The sequence below is a fragment of the Rousettus aegyptiacus genome, unplaced genomic scaffold (genome assembly GCF_014176215.1).
Source record: "Rousettus aegyptiacus isolate mRouAeg1 unplaced genomic scaffold, mRouAeg1.p scaffold_m13_p_12, whole genome shotgun sequence".
In the NCBI taxonomy this organism is placed as follows: domain Eukaryota; kingdom Metazoa; phylum Chordata; class Mammalia; order Chiroptera; family Pteropodidae; genus Rousettus; species Rousettus aegyptiacus.
In genome coordinates, this window is record NW_023416287.1 from 42,810,270 (window position 1) to 42,830,391 (window position 20,122).

At 38.6% G+C, this 20,122-nt stretch overlaps 1 protein-coding gene and 2 pseudogenes across 1 annotated transcript in view; all 3 read right to left on the reverse strand.

Annotated features, from left to right (window-relative positions):
- Window positions 1-20,122, reverse strand: part of ABHD12 (abhydrolase domain containing 12, lysophospholipase) — a 63,384-nt gene that overhangs the window by 39,524 nt on the left and 3,738 nt on the right. The window lies entirely within an intron of this gene.
- Window positions 7,501-7,619, reverse strand: LOC118610439 (annotated as a pseudogene).
- Window positions 13,887-14,005, reverse strand: LOC118610510 (annotated as a pseudogene).

Consider the following 20,122-nt stretch of genomic DNA (forward strand, 5'->3'; position numbering starts at 1 on the left):
AAATTATACTCTACCCACATGTTCGTTTTTGTTGTTAGCTTACAACAATTCTCTAAGAAGGTCCTATGTTTACACAGTTCAAAAAATATAGTCTCACTGCCAATTTGTGTCTATGTGTTCTGTCACCCTACGGCCCATATAACCATTTTTATTAGCTACTTACTTATCCTTCCAATATATCCTTATGCAAATACATGTACATGTTCTCATTCCTTCCTTTTTCTCATACAAAATGTAGCATATTATGCATTGCAAACTGTTTTACACCTTGATTTTTTTCCTCTCAATAATATATCCAGGCAATTTCACCACATCAATTCATAGCCTTTTTGCAGTTCCATAGCACTTTGGGTTGATATAGTACAGGTTTATTAAACAAGTTTCCTATGGCTGGACACCCAGGTTATTTCCAATAATCAGTGCTAAATTGAATCATTCTGTACATATATAATTTTTTAAGTGCTCACAGAATAGTCCTAGAATGGAAACTGTTGGATCTAAGAGATCACTCTCTCAAACCCCTGGTTCCCTGAAAGCCTCACTAACAAAGTGGTTGTTGAAGATGCCTCAACATGACAAACAGATGTCTGCCCATGTGAGGTGAGAAATAGCACTGTGGTATAGTTTTAATTTGATTTCTCTAATTATCAATTTGTGTGGGTGACTACCCTTTTACATACTGAAGGATTATGGAATTTTTTCCTATGAATTAGACATGTCCTTTGCATATTTTTCATTGGGTTTTGATTTTTTTTTCAATTCTTAGAAACGTTTATCAAAGAGTAGCTTCTTATCTACGCATGAGTTGCAAATATTTTTTCTTTTGTCATTAGTAACGTCACATGTTTTTCATGTTTATGAAATCAAATTTACTCTAAAATTTTTAAACAGAATTTCGACTTTGACTTTAGAAAGGCCTCTTCCATCTCAAGACTATAAAGAATTTCACTCAAGTTTTCTTCTAGTACTTTTTAGTTTCATTTTTACATTTAATTCTTTAATCCATTTGGACTTTGATCCTGGTATAAGATATGAATGCCAATTTATTTTATTCTAGATGGCTATCAGTCATCCCAAGACCTTGTACTAAAAATCTAAATCAATATCTACCCCAACACATTTATGATTCCACCTTTATCCTATACTAAATTCCCAAATGTATTTGGGTACATTCCTGGAATTTCTGTACTGTCTCATCGGCTTATTACTAAAAGTTACTGCTATATTGCCTACACTGAGCATTGTGGCATGGACTACTCTCCACTCACAACTCTTCTTTCTCCAGAGGCTCCTGGTACACCTATATGCCATGTTTTTATTGAACTTCAGAATCAACTTGTCTAGAACCCAAGAGAAACAGGCTGGCATTTGTATTTGGAATTATGTTAAATGAATAATCTAACTTAGAGAGATTAGGCAATTCATGATGTTGAGTTTTCCTATTCAAGAACACCCATTTCCTTATATTTATTCAAGTTTACGTTTGTGCCCTTCAGGAGTGTTTCAAAGTTATCCTCTCAACAGATTTTGCATATTTCTTTCTAAGCATCCTTATAAGCATTATTTCCTGTTATTAATTTTTTTGGGTTTTCCCTTCCATTATACCTCACAACCAGCAGTTGTCTGTATATGTAAAAGCTATAGATCACAGTATACACAGTATACTTTCTATCTCCCTAACATGAAGTGCATCCACACACTGGATGACATGCAGTTAAGAACAAAGATTGCATGGCTATGTGGGGACAAGGTTGGGGGTAGAAGGACTTACAGTCTTGCAAGGGGGAAGAACTGTTCATGTCTGGGAAGGAGTGGGGGCAGAGAATTCACATATGCTTCAATACATTAAAATTTTTTACATATATTTCTTTTATAATAAAAAATTTCAAAAATTGGGTGTTGTATTAACATGAACAGGCTACACCATGCTGCAGTAACAAACTGCCACCAAATCCAGTGGCATACTTTACTTCTGATTCTCGCTATGTGTGTCACATGTCCCCCTTCCCTCAGATCATGATACCATGTTTCACTTCAGTTGGGAAAGGCCCTGAACTGGAAATTCAGTGACCAGTTGTGATGTGCCCACAGGGTCAAAGAGCTACATGTGTGTGCACTTACAAAGTGGGTAAAGTGAGACCTTTTGTAAGAGTGAAAAATTCTCCAGTAAATTAGTCACTAGGACAAGACAGGGAGTAGTGATATCTTCAGGTGCCAGCTCTCAAGAAGAAGGAAAAAACAAACAAACAAAAACCAACAACAATATCACCACCAGGATGCAGATAACAGAACTGTCTACCAGGCTCTGTTTGCTATAAGATTTAAGAGTCCCCCAGAAACAACATTTTTGCACCAGATGGTAACAGCCAACTTCTGCTTTTATAATCTGCTTAATGTATAACTAGGGTGTAGTTCTAGGAGATATCCTATGCAAAAAGATATACTAACGGCTAACTTCTGCTTCTGTCAACCTGTTTCCCTGATGTGGTTTTAGGCTTTATAAGCTACCTCCTCTGAAAGCTCGGCGCTGATTCTCCAGTGGGGAGAGTCAGTCCCCCGCTGGCTAATAAAGGCTCATAATTAACCTCAATTGGCTCTGTGGGTCTTAAATTTGAACACACCACAACACTTTCACAACTTCACACTGGAAAAACTAGCTCTTTAAAGGAATCCTAAGTAATTTTTTTTTTTTAACAGAGGACTGTTTTTAGATGTAAGTGAACCTGCCCTCCCCACTTTAATTTTCCTATCTGGGAAGTCTGAGCTTCTGGGTTCTTTATTTTATGAAAGGAATGCATGCTGACACTGCAGAAATCCCTACTTAAATTTATTACAGTACAGCTGGACACATTCATCCTTCACTGTGCATGGTCCCTCCTGTTGATGACTTGAGGTCCCCATGATTCACAACGACACATCAGAAAGCCACAGAAAGCTGACAAGACTGGCTTCCCCAAGGCATCTGCAGCAGGTGCACAGACCTTGCCAGCCACTCCAAAGCTTTGATAAGGTAGGCGGTACGAGCCAATGAGGAGGTCCCAGAGGAGGCCACCAACTCCAAGGGTCAGAAGCCTATACCTCATCACTGCACTGTACTCACTGTGGTCAGAGAAAGAAAGAAACATCCTGGTTAGCTCACTAGTTTCCCTCAAGTGACACTTGCACAATATTTTTAACCTATATTTCCTTCTTCTAATAGTCAGGATGTATAAGAGAGACAACTCTAACATAGGTAGGAAAGTACGGTGGTTAGAGCACAGACCTTAGAGCCTGCCCAGCTCTGCCTGACAGCTGTATGACCTTTCTGTGTCTTGGTTTCCTCATCCATGATATGGACATAATAGTACCTACGTCATGAAGTAGTTGAAAACATTTAATAAGTTAACACATGTTAGGTGCTTAAGAGAATGGTATCTGATACAAAGTATTCAACAGTATTTTTAATTCTTCCTGTGCCTACTTGTATTGACTCTTCCCTTTTTCTTTTCACTTCTTTTCGATTGTTTGCCTCTACCACCCTCCTTTTCTTTGCTTCCCTCCCAACATTAGCAAACACCAACTTGCCAGTAGCTATATTGCGGGGAGGGGGTGTCTGGGATACAAGAGAGATAGGCTAAATAGGCTACTACTGCTTTACACACTCAGCAAACTCTTGAGGGACCGAGACCTAGAGTGGTAGCCTCAGCTTCTACACACAAAGGTCCCCTTGGCAACACAGGCATTTAAGTGCGGTGGACCTGTACCAAGCCAATACACCTAAGTGGCAATCATGTACCAGATATTACTGTGATCAGCTCTCATAAACCCAGTCACAACGTGGAGTCAGTAAGTAGCAGGCTCAAAGGTCTGATTTCTAAAAACCTAATAATCCATTATAAAATACCTAGCAATCATCTTGACTGCTTCATCTTTAGCCTTTTTCATCTCTCTCCAGAAGTAGTTCCTCCCAATCTACTTCCCCCCTCTCCTCCCTGACCCCCAAAAAGAAATGATTCCCAGATTTGTGTATTTCATGGACTAGTAAAATTCTCCACCAAATAGGGACTGACATAATATTGTCAAGTTATTTTACCAAGATTTCAAAAACTAGCTAATTTGATTAAAGAACATTTAACACCAGAAAAGATAGAGAGGACATTGTCTCAGGATCCAAACATGTAAATTTACCTTTATGAGAGATTCTTTACACTGTCCTTATATTTTAATTTCTCTTTCGGACAGTAAAAATTGAGTCCAGAAATGCCATGGAACCCAAGCCAGTATTTGGCACTCGCACTCCTCAGGAATAGTATCACAGTCTTTCTCCCTCTCTCCCCTCTTCCTCTTTAGCACCTGAGCTCCTGTTTTCTGTCCACTCTGGTGTCCAAGAAGGACCTGGCTTCAGGACAAAGTTAGTTACAGAAACCCCCAGATTCCATTTAGGGGTTCTTGGTCCTGTACTCTCCTGTTAATGTATGGAAAGAGTACTGATTATAGGCTAGAAGTTAAACTGGCTTCATCCTTTAAAGGGGACCAGGGTAATGACAACATCTTTTTAGCATTTCATGTGGGGTTTTGCCCTTCCTGGTCCAGGTCAGGACAGCTCAGGTCTTCGATTTTCAGTGACATAACAGAGAGATGCACAAATGATAGGAATATATACACTGCAGAAAAGCAATACACTGTCTTTCTATTCTATCAACAAATACGGATTATTTTTTATTTTCCTTATCCTGAATAAAAATAGGCCATCTCAATGAATAGATTAACAAAATGTGGTATATACATACAATGGAATATTATTCGGTTTTAAAAATGTAAGGAAATTCTGATGCACTCTACAACATAGATGAACCTTGAAGATATTATGTTAAGTGAAATAAGCCAAATACAAAAGGACAAATACTGTATGATTCCACTTATATTAGGTACATAGAGTATTAAATTCACAGAGACAGAAGGTCTTACAGTGGTTATCAGGAGCTAAAGGTGGGTGTAGAGAGTTAGTGTTTAACAAAGATAGAATTTTAGTTTGGGAAAATGAAAAGGATGGTTGCACAAGTTGTGAATACGCTTAATACCAGTCAACTGTATATTTAAAAAAGGTTAAAATGATAAATCTTGTTATATATATTTTACCACAGTAAAAAACAAATAGTTTTGAATCCTTTACTTTTTAATTGAGGTAAATTACATATAACATTATGTTAGTTTCAGGTGTACAACATAATGATTCAATATTTGCATGTATTCACTAAATGATCACCACGATGTCTAGTTAACATCTGTTACCATAGACAGTTACATTTTCTTTCTTATAAATTTTAAGTTTTTAACAAAAACTTTTAGTGTTTTTGTTTTCTTTACTGAAGAGTGGAATGGAGGGATGGGAGCAGAATTCTCACCCTTTCAGGTTTCAACACAAAGATAACAGCCTCAGATTGCCTGTATATGAAGAGAGGGAGTAATTAAATCCAAATGTAATCTTCAGACATTGTAAGAAGGCAGCTCCTTTTGCATGCCAAAAAGACTTCTTAGGTAGTGTTAGGTAGCAAACTTATCTTAAGACTGCACAGAAACTTTTAAACCTCAAAGTATTTCTTCAAAAACCTAAAACAGTCAGCATTTTTTTTTTTTACTACAAGAATTTTTTATTTTTCAGTTATAGTTGGCATACAATACTAGTTTCAGGTGTACAACAGTGATCAGACATCTATACAACTCACAAAGTGATCACCCCAATAAATCAGTACACCTTTAATACCATACAGTTATTACAATATTATTGGCTATATTCTTTGTTATACTTTCTATCTCCATGACTACTAATAACTACCAATTCGTACTTCTTAATCTTCTTCCCCGTTTTCACTGACCCCCTCAACTGCCCTCCCAACCAGTAACCCTCGAAATGTTCTCTGTATCTATGAGTTTATTTTGTTCTTTAGATTCCACATATACATGCAATCATATGGCATTTGTCTTCCTCTATATGACTTACTCCACTCAGCACACTACCCTCTAGGTCCATCATGCAATACCTTTTCTCATTCCATTACTTTTAGTCTGTGAGTGTCTTTTAATCTGAAGTGAGTCTCTTGTATGCAGCATATGTAAGGCTCTTGTTTTCTTATCCATTCAGCCACCCTCTCTATAGACTGAAGCGCTTAATTCTTTTTCACTTGAAGTACTTATTAACAGATAGGTAGTTATTGCCATCTTTTATTTATATGTTGCTACATATTTTTTCTTCTTCTTAATGAAGCCTCTCCAACATTTCCTGTAATGTTGGCTTGGTGATGATGAACTTCTTTAGTTTTTCTTGCCTGGGAAGCTCTTTACCTGTCCTTCAACACTAAAAGATAGCTTTGCTGGATAAAGTAATCTCGGTTGTAGATCCTGGGTTTCCATCACATCGAATATTTTGTGCCACCTTCTGTCTTGCAAAGTTTGAGAAATTAGTTGCCAGTCTTATGGGAGCTCCCTTGTAGGTAACTGCTTTTCTCTTGCTGCTTTTAAGATTCTTTTTGTATTTAACATTTGGCATTTTAATTATAATGTGTCTTGGTGTAGGCTTCTTTGGTTTCATCTTATTTGGGACTCTCTGAGCTTCCTGGGGTTGTATGTCTTTTTCTTTCACTAGGTTAGGGAAGTCTTCCATCATTATTTCTTCAAATAGGTTTTCAACTTCTTGCTCTTCTTCTCCTTCTGGTACCCCATGATGCAAATGTTGTTACAAGTGATGCAATCCCATAGATTCCTTATATTATCTTCATTATTTTGGATTTTTTTTCTTGCCATTCTGATTGAGTGTTCTCTGCTATTCCATCAGTATCGGTAATTTGATCCTCTGCTTCCTCCACTCTGTTGATTTCCTCTAATATACTCTTTATCTCAGATATTGTATTCTTCATTTCTGACTGGTTCCCTTTTATTATCTCCATCTGTTTTTTTTTTTTCTTTAAATCTCTTCGTTGAAGTTCTATGTTCATCTACCCTTCCCCTAAGTTCCTTGAGCATCCTTATAACCAGCGTTTTGATCTCTCCATCTAATATATTGCTTGTCTCCATTTTGGTGAATTCTTTTTCTGAAGCTCTGTTCTGTTTTTTTCAAGTGGGACATGTTTGTCTCCCTATTTTGGCTGCCTCCCTGTGTCTGTTTCTGTGTATCAGGTAGGGCTCCTAAGTCTACCAGTCTTAGCAGAATGGCCTGACCTAAGAGGGGTCCATCTGTAGGCCAAGTTCAGCTGCAGCTTGTGCACCTCTGAGGCCACCTGGTACGTCACCAAGCAATCCACATATGGCTGCCACCTGTGCTGGGCTTATAGGTGCCTCAAGGGGTAAAGTCCAAAACTGAGGCTGGCAGCCATTAGTGCAGGGTTTGAGGCTGCTTCTTTGGATTTTGTGAGCCTTTGAGAGATTTTTTTTTTTTTTTTTTTTTAAGGCGAGGCAACCCTTGGTTGACCTCACAGATGGCAAGGACCTTGTCAGCTTACGATCTCTTATGTTTTTAATTTTTTACACCTACAGCACCTGGTCTTCCTAGGTGGTCTCCCATCCAAGTACTAACCAGGCCTGACCCTACTTAGCTTCTCAGATCAGACAAGATCAGGCTTGTTCAGGGTAGCAAGGCCATAGACCTTTGAGAGATTTTATTAAAGTTCACAGCAGGAGCCAGGGACAGCCCATTGTATGGAATAAAATCATTGGAAGTGGCTTGTGTGGGCCTACAAGTTGGGAAAGGCGGAGTCTCGGGGACTCCCCTGGGCAAAGCGACCTGTTATCCAGGTGGATGGCACCTGCGTGAAACAATACCTCTATTTGGGAGCAAACTGCCCCCTCCAGCCCTCACCCTGAAGCCCGACAACTCAGTGACTCCTCATATGTCCCTGGTACTCCTCCAGCTGCTGCCCCAGAGCTGGAGTTCAGAGCGAGTGAGCCTGTTGGCGAGTAAGGCCAGGTGTGGGCTTTTTAAGAGGAAAGTCTCTGCTTCTCACAGCCCTCTATCTTACGCAGCTGCAACCTTTGCCGGTTTTCATAGCCAGAGGTTGTAAGAATTTCTCTTCCTGGCACTGGAACCCTGAGCCAGGGAGCGCAGTGTGTGTCCGGAACCCCTTGCTCCTCAAGTGGGGGAGAAGCCTCTGTAGTCAAGATGGCTCTCCATTTCTCGATTGCCACTTGCAGTTGTGGGACCAGCTGTTTTGCATCTCCTCCCTATTTACCATTTTGAGGTGACCTTTTATTTTAGGTGATACAGTTGTAAGGCTTCTGTTCAACTAGACCTCTGGAGACTCCATGTACTAGTTGTTCTTTAGTTTTATAATTTTGGTGTGGTGGCCAGAGGAAGCATGTACAATCTTTATCTTTTATGCCATCTTGAATCTCTTCTACAAATATTTTTTAAAAGGCTAATTTGGGAAATTCTTATAGCTCCCTTTTCATTTAGTTTGTTCAAGAAGAATTCTTTTGTGTAGCTCTAGAATTGTTTATAAAAGACATGAATCTCTAAGAAAAGAACTAGGCATCCCTTACCAACTAGAATAAGAAACTACCTGCTCTTCAGTGCTATTTTCACAGGAATAAAAGCATCTGAGAAAATACTGAAACTTGTAGCAATGCAAAGCAAAATTACAAGGACTTAAAATACATTAGCAATATAGGTAATTTAATCTCTCCAAAAAAAGTATAAAAATTAGGGAAAAAATTAACATGTAAAATAGGTGTCTTCTGCAAATTTCTTTTAAATTAGCAGAACAAGTAGACAGAAAAAAAAAAAGCGATATACCACGTTATACTTGTACAATGCTGATATGACCTTGTTGAAATCTTCGTACAACTCTGTGAAGCAGACAGAACAGATAACATGCCCATTACAGAGATATGGAAACTAAGCTCATAGCTATTAAGTAATTTGCTCAAGCTAAGGCCTCAGCTAAGGATGAGCTTATGTCCTGGGCCTCTAAGTTTGGCCCACTATTTCCATTCCACCAAATTCTCATCGAGAACGAAGGAAACTTTGTCAGAAATCCAGAAAAAAAAAAAATGGAGAATAAAAGCTGGAGAAAAAAAAAAACACTTTTTTTCAAAATCCTCAGGTAAAAGCCCTATAATATTTTATTTTTAAAACTGCTTTACTGAGGTATAATTGATGTGAACTGCACATATTTTAAGTGTGTAATCTGATAAGTTTTAACATTTGTGAAACCATCAAAATAGTGAACATGCTCATCATCCAAATTCCTCCTGTTTTAATTCCTCCCCCATGCTCCTCTCTGGTTCTCATTCCCCACTCCCAAGCAACCACAAATCTACTTTCTGTTACTACAGATTAGTTTGAATTTGTGAGTTTAAATAAGTAGACTTATTTTGCCTGGCTTCTTTAACTCAACATAGTTATTTTGAGATTCATTTTTTCATTCATTGCTGCCTACATCAATAGTTTATTCCTTAAAAAAAAAAAAAAAACTTTAGAATAGTTTTAGTTTCACAGCAAAACTGAGCAAAAAGTACAGAGATTATCATATACCTCCACCCCATAGACATATACAACCTTTCCCACTACCAACAATCCTGTACCAGAGTGGTACATTTGAGTTGTTTGCAGATTTTGTCTATTACAGATTAAACCTATTAACATTATTTTCTATTTTGATTTCTGATTTGATCTTTACTATATACTTTTTTTTCTGCTTATTTTGGGTTTAATTTTTTTTTTTTAAGTTTCTTAATATGGCAGCTGAAGCTATCGGCATTTAGTGCTATAAATTCCCCAAGGATGCATTAGTGGAGGCATATATGTCTTTATTTTCATTCAGTTCAAACTTTCTAATGTACTCATTAATCAAATTTTTCCTTAACCCATAGTTTATTCAGAAGTGTTATTCAGTTCTCAAATGTGTTGGGAATTTTCTATTACTCATCTCTCAGAGAACAGAATTTACATGACTTAAGTTCTTTTAAATTAGTGAGATTTGTTTTATGGCCTAGAATATGTTCTATCTGGTCAATGTTCCATACATGCTTCAGGAGAATGTCTATCTGCTGTTGTTCCAGGGGCTGTTAATCAAGTTAAGTTGGTGCATAGTATTGGTCAAGTCCTAATCATCTGCCTCCTACTTCTGTGAGTTATTGAAATCTCTGACTATAATTGTGGATATCTGTATTTTCCTTGCAGTTCTATTTTTGCTTTATGTATTTTGAAACTCCATCAATTATATACATAAATGTTTAGGATTGTTATGTTCTCTTGAATAACTCATCCCTTTGTCATTATAACGTGATCTTCTTTATCTCTCCCTGGTTATATCTTTGCTCTGAAATCTACTTGGTGTGATATTAATATGGCCACACCAGTTACTTTTTGACTAGTGTTATCACGGTGTGTGTGTATGTGTATTTTTTCCCATTCTTTTACTATTACCCTTTTTGTGTTATACTTAAAATGTCTTTTTTGGTAGGTATCATTTAGTTGGCTATTGTTTACCCAATCTGATAATTCCTGCCTTTTAATAGGGTATGTAGACTATCTTGCTATTCGTTTTCTATTTCTTCCATCTTCTTTGTTCCCCTTTTCTTCTTTTTCTGCCTTCCTTTGAGTTAACCAAGCATTTAAAATTCCATTTTATTTCTTTGGTTAGGTTATTAACTTTTTCTAATATTTTAGTGGTTGCTTTGATGTTTATAGTATCCACCTCTATCATATTTTTCTTCCAAGTAAAATTATATCATTTCACATAGAAGAACCATACAAGAGTGTACTGCCATTTATTCCCTCCTGGGTTAAATGTATTTGTTGTCAGGAATTTTACTTTTATATATGAACTTCACAAAGCAGTTATAATATTAATAAAAACAGCTTATATATTTTTTCACAGCCATTTCCAGTGTTCTTCATTTGTGAAGATTAAGATTTTCATCTAATTTTTCTTCCGCCTGAAGGACATCCTTCTTACAGTGTGGGTCACTGGTAATGAATTCTCTCAGCTTTCATATGGGTAAAAACTTCTTTTAAGTCTTTGTGGTAAAGAATTCTAGATGGACGGTGTTTTCTAGGCGGGGAGGGGGGGGTGTATGTGTGTTGGGGGAGGGGTCCAGTACTTTAAAGATGTTGCTCCACTGACATCTTGCTTTTTTTTTTTTCTGACGAGAAGTCCGCTCTTGCCTGCATCTTTGTTCCTCCATATATGTCTTTTTTTCCTCTGGCTGCTGTTTAAGATTTTTTCTCTTTATTACTGATTTTGAGCAATCTGATTGAGATGTGCCTTGATGCAATTTCTTCATTTTGTGTGTGTGTGTGTGTTGGGCGGTGATTCACTGACCTTAGTGAGTTTATAGTTTTCATCAAGCTTGGAAAGTTTCTGACCATTATTTCTTCAACTATTTTCTCTCTCTCACTCCTGCTTCTTTAGGGATCGAATCACCCACATATCAGGCTGCCTGAAGTTGTTCCACAGCTCAGTGCTGCTTCTGAAAATTTGTTAAATTATTTTTTCTGTGTTTCATGTTGGATCATTGAATCTTTTCTTCTAGTGTCTAATCTGCCATTAATGCCCTTCAGTGTATCTTTCACATTACACATTGTAGTTTTCATCTTTAGAAGTCCGATTTAGGTAATTTTCCTATCTTCCTTGGCTACTTAACTTTTGAACATAAGGAATATAGTTGTAGTAACTCTTTCAATATCCTTCTTTACTAACTCTAGAATTTGTGTCAGTTCTGGGTTGGCTTCTCCACTGACTGATTATTCTTTCCATTATAGTTCATATTTTTCTGTCTCTTTAAATGTCTGGTGTGATGGACTAAACTGTGTGTCCTCCCACCCCAAACTCATACGTCAAAGCCCTAACTCCTAGAACTTCAGAATGTGGCTGTATTTAGAGATAGTCTTTGAAGAGGTAAATAAATTAAAATTTGGTCATTACAGCAAATATACACACAGAGGAAAGACCAAAGATTCAGGAAGAAGATGGCTATCTAAAAGCCTAGGCAAGTGGCCTCAGAAGAAACCAATGCTGTCAACATCTTCAACCTCAGACTTCTAGCCTCCAAAACTATGAAACAATTAATTTCTGTTGTTTCAGGCATTTAGTCTGTGGTACTTTGTTATGGCAGCCTGAATAAACTAATACATCTGGTAATCTTTGATTTGATGTCTTACTTTGTTGGGTGCTGTATATATTTATGTTCCTATAAATATTATTAAATCTTATTCTAAGATGCAGTTAAGTTACTTCAAAACAGTTTGATTCTTCTGGGTCTTGTTAGGTGGGTCCAAGGCAGTGCTCATTCTAGGAGCCGTTACTGAAGCACGATATTCCTGAGTTTTCTATGCAATGTCCTGCGAATTATGGTCTTCTTAGAGGGCCCTGGAACTGTCCCATCCAAACCTTCCAGGAAGTTCTTTCCAGAGCCTCAGGCGGTTTCCTCATATACATGTGCTGGGCAGTGCTCTGAATATGCAAGATGGCCCCTCTACAGCTGTCTCTGTGCCTGTCTCCTCTCTGGTCCTCTGTTCTATAAACCATAGGCACATAGGTTTCCCTATACTCTCAGTTCCTTATCCACAGCTCAGGGAGTGCACCAGGCTCATCAATTTCCCTCATCCTGTGTTGCTGCAGGGAAACTCCCTCCCTGAAGTAAGCTAGGGTCATCGCAGGGCTCACCTTATTTGTCACCTCTTGGAGATTACTGTCTCTTGTTGCTGCTACCCAGTGTTTTGAAAACTTTTGTTTCATGAATTGTGTCTGTTTTTTGTTGTTTTGATTATTTCAGGGTAAATTTAGTCCCTGTTATTACATCTTGGCCAGAAATGGAAGTTCTATACTTCTTTTAAAATGTATCTATATCAGGTGTTTACCAATTCCTCCATTACTGTAGCCATCAAAATTATTAAGGAAGAGTGTTTGGTTTTATGCCATTATATTAACAGATATATTCCACAATACGTATTTTGTATAATACTTTTATATGATATATATTTCATTATATCATATAGGTGTATAGATATATACATTCCATTATAGTATCTCATTATATTTTCTCAGAAGACACAAAAGAGTAATACCAAGATTCATTCCCTGAGACTAAAAGTTAGATTAAATTCTTCTTAGGTTATAAGTGGAAACCTTAAGAATGATCTTCAAAATCTTATTTGAACAGTCAGTATTGGGAATATAATTTCACTCAACAGAATGGAAAACTTTAAAGCCTTAATAAAATATTCATTTGCAATTCATAAATGTCTCTGTTCCCAGAAGGGGAAAAAAAAACCCCAGAAAATCACAGGGACATGGACATAGTTGAACAGCTCATGTCCTGGCAGAGACAAGAATGCTTTACCACTATAGTACAGCTCGTTTTCAAGTGTTTTACACACAATTGCATTATCTACTGTTAAAAAATAAAAATTCAGCTCAGTACAATTTGAAGACCTATTGGCTTTATTCAGCAATTCATGAATCAGGCACCATCCAATCTAGCAGATAGAAAGGGGCTCTGAGAAGCTGCACAAAATGAGAGATTTTACAGACAGAAAGGAGTGGGAACAATGAAGTTGTACTAGGCAAAAAGGTTCGTTGGTTGTTGCAAGGTCACTTTCCTTTAGGGGATGATAGGGATCTGTCAGGCAGATTATTTGACTGGTTTAAGATTCCATTTCTGGGAAAGCCCAAACTGTAAGACTTGGTTTGGGGACACAGGGACATTTTGGGCATGTTGTCTTGTTTTAACACTAGCTTGTTTTATTTTTCTTCATAGCACTGTACTACCCCTTGAAATTTTACTGTATATTTACCTGCTACCTTTTTGCTGTCTCTCTCCTTTATGAGAATGTAAGCTCAATAAAGCTGACTTCTCCAGCGCGCGCGCGCGCGTGTGTGTGTGTGTGTGTGTGTGTGTGTGTGTTTTAACGCCTACAGCACCTGGTATTCCTACGTGGTCTCCCATCCAAGTACTAACCAGGCCCGACCCTGCTTAGCTTCTGAGATCAGACAAGATAGGGCACATTCAGGTTATCATGGCCGTAGACAACGCTTGTATTTTATTCATATAGCACAGTAGGCCCTCAATTGGTATTTGCTAGATGAATGAAAGAACAAATATGCAACCGATATCCTTGATATCTGCCACAATGTAAACAGTAATTATTCAGGGGAATTCCATCTTCTTAATTATCTTCTCTGTTTTAAATTTTGATTAAGAAATCTTTTTTACTTTTGCAATCAGAAAAAAAAATTAAAATGAGAGAGAAGCAGAGGGAGCCACAGAGGATGCCTCAGGGGCCACTTTCACCATGGCAACTGATTCCCCAAGGGTGACCTCACAACTGAAGATCCTTGCCTTGATCCCTGCAGAACCTCCCTGAAGCTTTCTCTTGAGGCCCTGGGGTTATACCAGCAGGCTCCCAGCTGGCCTACACTGTGTAACAGTCCCTTCCTTCTGGACCTCTAAGCCAAATATTAAATGTCCTAGAATGGCAGTCTCTTATTTTTCTTCTTGTAGGTCCTGCCATGACATGCCTTATCGAAGTGTTCTATATCCCCAAAGTCTGATTTTTTCTTATATCTATAGACACTTCAGTACTCTAGAGATGTACTGACAGGCTGCATTACATCCTATCAATGAAGTGAGAGCCTAAAATATGAGCTACTCTGAAGATAAATCAGCATAAAAAAGTCAGAGCAACAAAGGATGAAAGTGAGATTAGACTAACCATCTCCAGCCATCCCTGCACTTTTTCTCTACTATATAGATGTCAAAAAAATATCTGAGCATTAAGAGCTGATGACTGCCATGCATAAAAATGGATAGCCAACAAACTCCCTGGGAATAGGTACTGTCTTCTTTTCATCTTCATGTCCCCAGTGCCTCCTAGCATGGCCTTTGTTGGTATGACAACTGCTTGCTGAGTAAATAACTTATGGCCACTTTCAGGTAAGAATGACAAGGTATTTCAGGACCAGAATGGCACAAGTCAGGATAAAACGGTAGGGAGTCTCCTCCGTCCTTTACACCAGAGGAGAAGAAAGCAGATGAAGCCGTTTATCTCTTTTAGGGCCCTGAACTACAGCATGAAAAAGAACTGAACATTATCCCCTTCCCATTATGAAGAATTCAGTCAATATATCTAAATCTTACATGGCAATCCCACAAGTCTGACAGGAACTGAAAATAATATGATCTTTCTTTTCTTTACCTTAAAGCTCAGGGGAACTTCTCTCAAGAGTCAAGAATAAACTCTAAATTCTAGCATTCCTGAGATGTGCTTTGTATTCCTTCACTGATATCCCTTCTCTGCCTTCATCTTTGCAAAACGAAGAGTCTTAAACTTCTGAAACTCCTCACGTTGACAGCCACCTACCTATCCTCTCCTTTACATTCTCAGGACATTTCCATACCCGGTTAATAGATTACAGCTGATTAAAACAACTGAAGTCCACATGTACCATCTCAAGACAAATTCCATTTAGAAATTTAGCTATTTGCATATTAGCAAAACCTGAGAGGTAAGAATTTTGCCTAGGTCCCACATAATCCCTCTATCTTTTTAAATTTTATTTTATTTATAAATATTTTAAATAATTTTTAATTTTTAAATTATAATTAGTATACAATTTATATAAGTTTCAAGTGTACAACAGTGATTAGACATTTATAAAATTTACGAAGTGATCACCCCAATAAATCTAGTACCCATCTGACACCATAGTTATTACAATATTATTGACTATATTCCTTATGCTATACTTGATATCCCCATGACTATTTTGTAACTACTAATCTGTACTTCTTAGTCCCTTCCCCTTTTCACACCTGCCCCCCTTATCCCTCTACCTTGACCTTAGTTCATGTTGATCTGTTTCCCACCTCCACCTCAAACTCAGCTCTAAACTCTCTCTCCTCCCTGGGATGTGTGCTGGAGCTACTGTCTTCCTTCTCAGGCCGCCCAGAACCAGATAGCACTATACAAAACAAGCAAAGTTTCTTACACACACAGTAAGTCACGTCTGGAGTGACTTCCTGTGAGAAGCATTTTGTCATCAATTTTTGAAACACTACATGACAGGAAGAAGAGCTCCTGCTAAGCAGTTTGATTGTTCATGTTAATGAGAATTTAACAAATATGGTAGGAAATGCCTGATCAGATTGAGGACAGAGCGCTAAGGCTGGGTCCAGGTAGAGAACTGAAAGGGAAAGACCTGCAGCAATTCCCCTCCCCTCAGCAAGTGATCTTGCTCTGACTTCACAGAAAAAAACAGAAGTCAGAGAGAACTTCCAGTGCTCCCCCAACAAATCTCTGAACAGTCACAGCAACCTTGGCCTGCCTTCCTATCTGGAAACCCTTCACTTGACCTTGGGGCACTGGGTCTCATAGACATCACACCCACAGCACTTGCAGAGCCAGTCCTTCCCCTACTGGACTGGCCTCACGAACGTACCCAGGCCTCTAGCAGCACTGGTCAGAAACTTCCTCCCACTCCAGCTACCTTCTCATTTCTGTGCCCCTTTATAGTAAAACTCCTTGAAAAGGCTAAACTTCTCCCTGCTTCTCCCTTGAGCTACTCCATCAGGCTCTTGCTCCCACCACTCCAATTAACTACACTTGTCACCCACTGATCTCCATGTCATCAAATCCAGTGGCAGATCTCGCTTTCCTCTGCAACAGGCTTTTTCAAGTGGTTGCCTTGACCCCATCCTCTTAGCTCACTCCCTTCAGGTCTCCTTGGCTTAAGTCTCCTTTTCTCCCTGTCCCTAACCATGTAGGACCCAGCACCCAGCCTGTGACCCCTGTCATGACCCTGAACACCATATTGCCCTAACTCTCCCCTGAACTCCAACTCCTACCTACTTCACTTATGTGTTTAATAAATACCTCACTATGACCAAACAAAATGAATTACCTCCTAAAGCACTCCCTCTTCCCACAATTGCTCCATTTCAGCACATGGTAGCTCCATTCTTCTGGCTGCTTAGAAGAGAACTGATAAATCTCTGACTCTCCTAGCTCTTTCATACTGATCATTCGGCAAATCCTGTTGCTACCTGCTTCCAATCACATCCAGAATGCAACACTTCTCACCTCCACAGCTAATCCAGACCCAAGCTCCCATCATCTATTGCCTGGACGACTCCTAACTGGTCCCCCTGCTCCAACTATCCCTTCAGTCTGTCCTCATCAGAGGAGTCAGTGAAATGGTAATGACATATAACATGTCAAGGCATTCCTCTTCTCTAAAGCACCCACCCAGTGGCTTCCATTGATATGTCCCCTATTAGAGGTCTCCTGCCACCCAGATCGTGCACAAACTACAGCTGCTCCTTATTGGCCCTACTTTTCTTCTCAGGGTACCGAGTTCTTGAGGTAGCACATAATTATTTGTTCCTCTTCTGTCTTCCCTGCCAGAATGTAAAGTCCACATGACATAACCTGCATCCATTGCTATAGCCTCAGCACTCAGAAGAGTTACTGTACATGACAGGGACTCAAACTCTGCTAAATGAATAGGTGAAAAAAAGAGTATTGTTTAAAATGTTCTAATACCAACAGATATGTTAATTAATCATAAAGACAACTATAGGCACAAAAACTGACTAAGAAGACATACTCTAAGTTTGGGGGCAAAAAACGGGATGAGGGGTAAATGTTTCTTAACCTAAGTTAACAGAGCATTCTCAATATTCCAACTCATAATATTAGTAATAATCATGGGGTGACCATAATAGAAGATGCCATTGATTGAACGCTCATTGTTGCCCAATTCTTTCATACATCTGAGCCTTACCCCATATCACAGAGGAAGTTACAAACTCAGAAAGTTAAGCAATTCACCTCAAGCTATAGAACCTGAAAACACTCACTTAAGGCTCAGTTATCTAAGCAAGCTTTCCTCTAAAATATCAAATGATACTATGATGGAGACCAAGCTTAAATTATGGGTCTTACTGCTAAGTGCACATCTTAGTTAAGGCTTCCTGGCTATCGCTCTTCCCCATGTTGGCATGTACTGTCCTCAACGTGACACCACAGTTTAGTTCAGGATGAGACAAATGACTTACTCATTCTCCATGCTGAAAGAACTCCCTGGCAAAGCACAAATCCACTGACACCCAAATTCTGTAGGCACCATCTCTGGGTGAAGATTGTTCACTTACTTAATTTGTCAGTTTTCAAGATCATATTACAGTAAAATTTTCCCTACAGACTTCATTTTGGCAAGAAAAATGCTCTAATGGGATAAGGTGGAGGATCATGAGTCTGGAACAGCATCTTATTTTCATCACTGTCAGCATAACCCTGACAAGATGACCCATTTTCTATACCTCTTTCTAAGGCTATCTCCATGATAGTGTTTAAGGAGCTTTTACTCTACCCAAAAATATCTCCCACATTTGAGTAGTATCTGCCCAAAGTTAGAAGACAGACACTCCCTGGAGAAGGGAGAGTACATACTGGCTGAAAGGAACTAGAAAGCAAGCATGAGATACAGGACACAAAGTCTCATAAAAAAATGGAGACTCAAATAAAGAGCCAAATACCAGGGTCCTGGGTCCAGGGCAGGAATGTGGCCTTGATAAGATAAACCACAACTGGAAAAAGAGGGCCCCTATTGAGGCTCCATAACAAAGGCTGCCCCCTTGATTGTACAGTCCAGGTGCAGACTGTACTCTGGGGGAGTAGAAGGAGAAGGGGAATGAAAAAGAGCAGACTGTAACTATAAAAGCTAGCTCAGAACACATTCTCATCTTTTCAATGTATAAAGAAAGGCTAAAGAAATACCATCGAAAGGTTTAAAGGGTGAGCTTAATATTCACCCTCAGGAAGGCTGATGTTAAAGGAGAAAGACATTAACATCAGCCACCCACCTTTCTGGGTAATGGAAGCCATTAGCAGCCCTAGATGAAGTCCCTTCCTTTGGGTTAAGGAGGAAGCAGGATGAGGTCTCAGTTCTTCTACATTTACATCCGAAGGTCATCAGCTATGACACCTCCTATGCGGCCCACTGATCTTAGTCATCCAGCAGATCTGGCCTGAGAGCTGGAAGTGGAAGAATAAAAGACTAGTTGACTGAAACACACAGACCTGTACATCTCATTACTGCCTTTGTGGGTCCAATTTAAACCATTTAAGACTTTAATGTATATTCCCAAGAACTCCAGGGATACTGAAAAGAACATGAAAGGCCCACAAAAACTATCATTTGCCAAGCCCCTTCTCATACTAGACAACATGCAAAGCAAAACTAATATCTAGTTCCTCCTCTTGTGGAGGGTTGATGTATGAGTTAGATAAACATTTACCTTTATAAATGACACTTTAGTCCAGAAATTAAAAAAAAAGAAAGCACCTGGTTTTCCTTTAGCCTCCAAAATTGTTGTTTTCATCTGAATTAGTTGCCCATGTTTAAAAAGTTAGAGATCTCTTTCTTTCTTTCTTTCTCTCTCTCTCTCTCTCTCTCTCTCTCTCTCTCTCTCTCTCTCTCTCTCTCTCACACACACACACACACACACACACACACAACCAGCCTCTTTTCTAGAAAGACTGGAAGATCCCGCCACCCTGGTCCCACATTCCTGCCAGGCAACAACAGGAGAGAGTGCAGTAGTTGCTGCCTCCTTCAGACAAAACATGTTTTCACTTCTCTACAGTCCTCAGCATCATCCTGGTCTCCCAGAATTAATAAACAAAATATATTTTCTTTGGGAAAAAACTTTTCTTTGGAAAAAAAAAAAACACTCCAGTGCATGTGTATTAGATATATCATTGGCTTGATTAATTAAAAAAAAAAAAAACACAAAACAAAAACAAAAAACAAACAAGGGGGGGGGGGGAAGGAGTAACAACAATACACAAAATAGGGAACAAGTCTTGGGAATAGGCCCAGGTACGGAGGAAAAAGCTAGATATAATGAATGGTGTTCTGTGAACATATAAATGAGTAAAACTGAACCTACAAAGAGATAACAAATGTAAGAAACTATAATATTTATTAAAGTGCTATTTCTAAAAAAACAAACCAAAAAAATAAAAAAGAAACCACACAAAAAAACAGGCTCAGTTAGTTTTATAGGGGAATCTTATCAAAATTTAAAGAAACAGATCAATTCAAAAGTATTTAAACTGGCTAAAAAAGAGAAAGAGAAATCT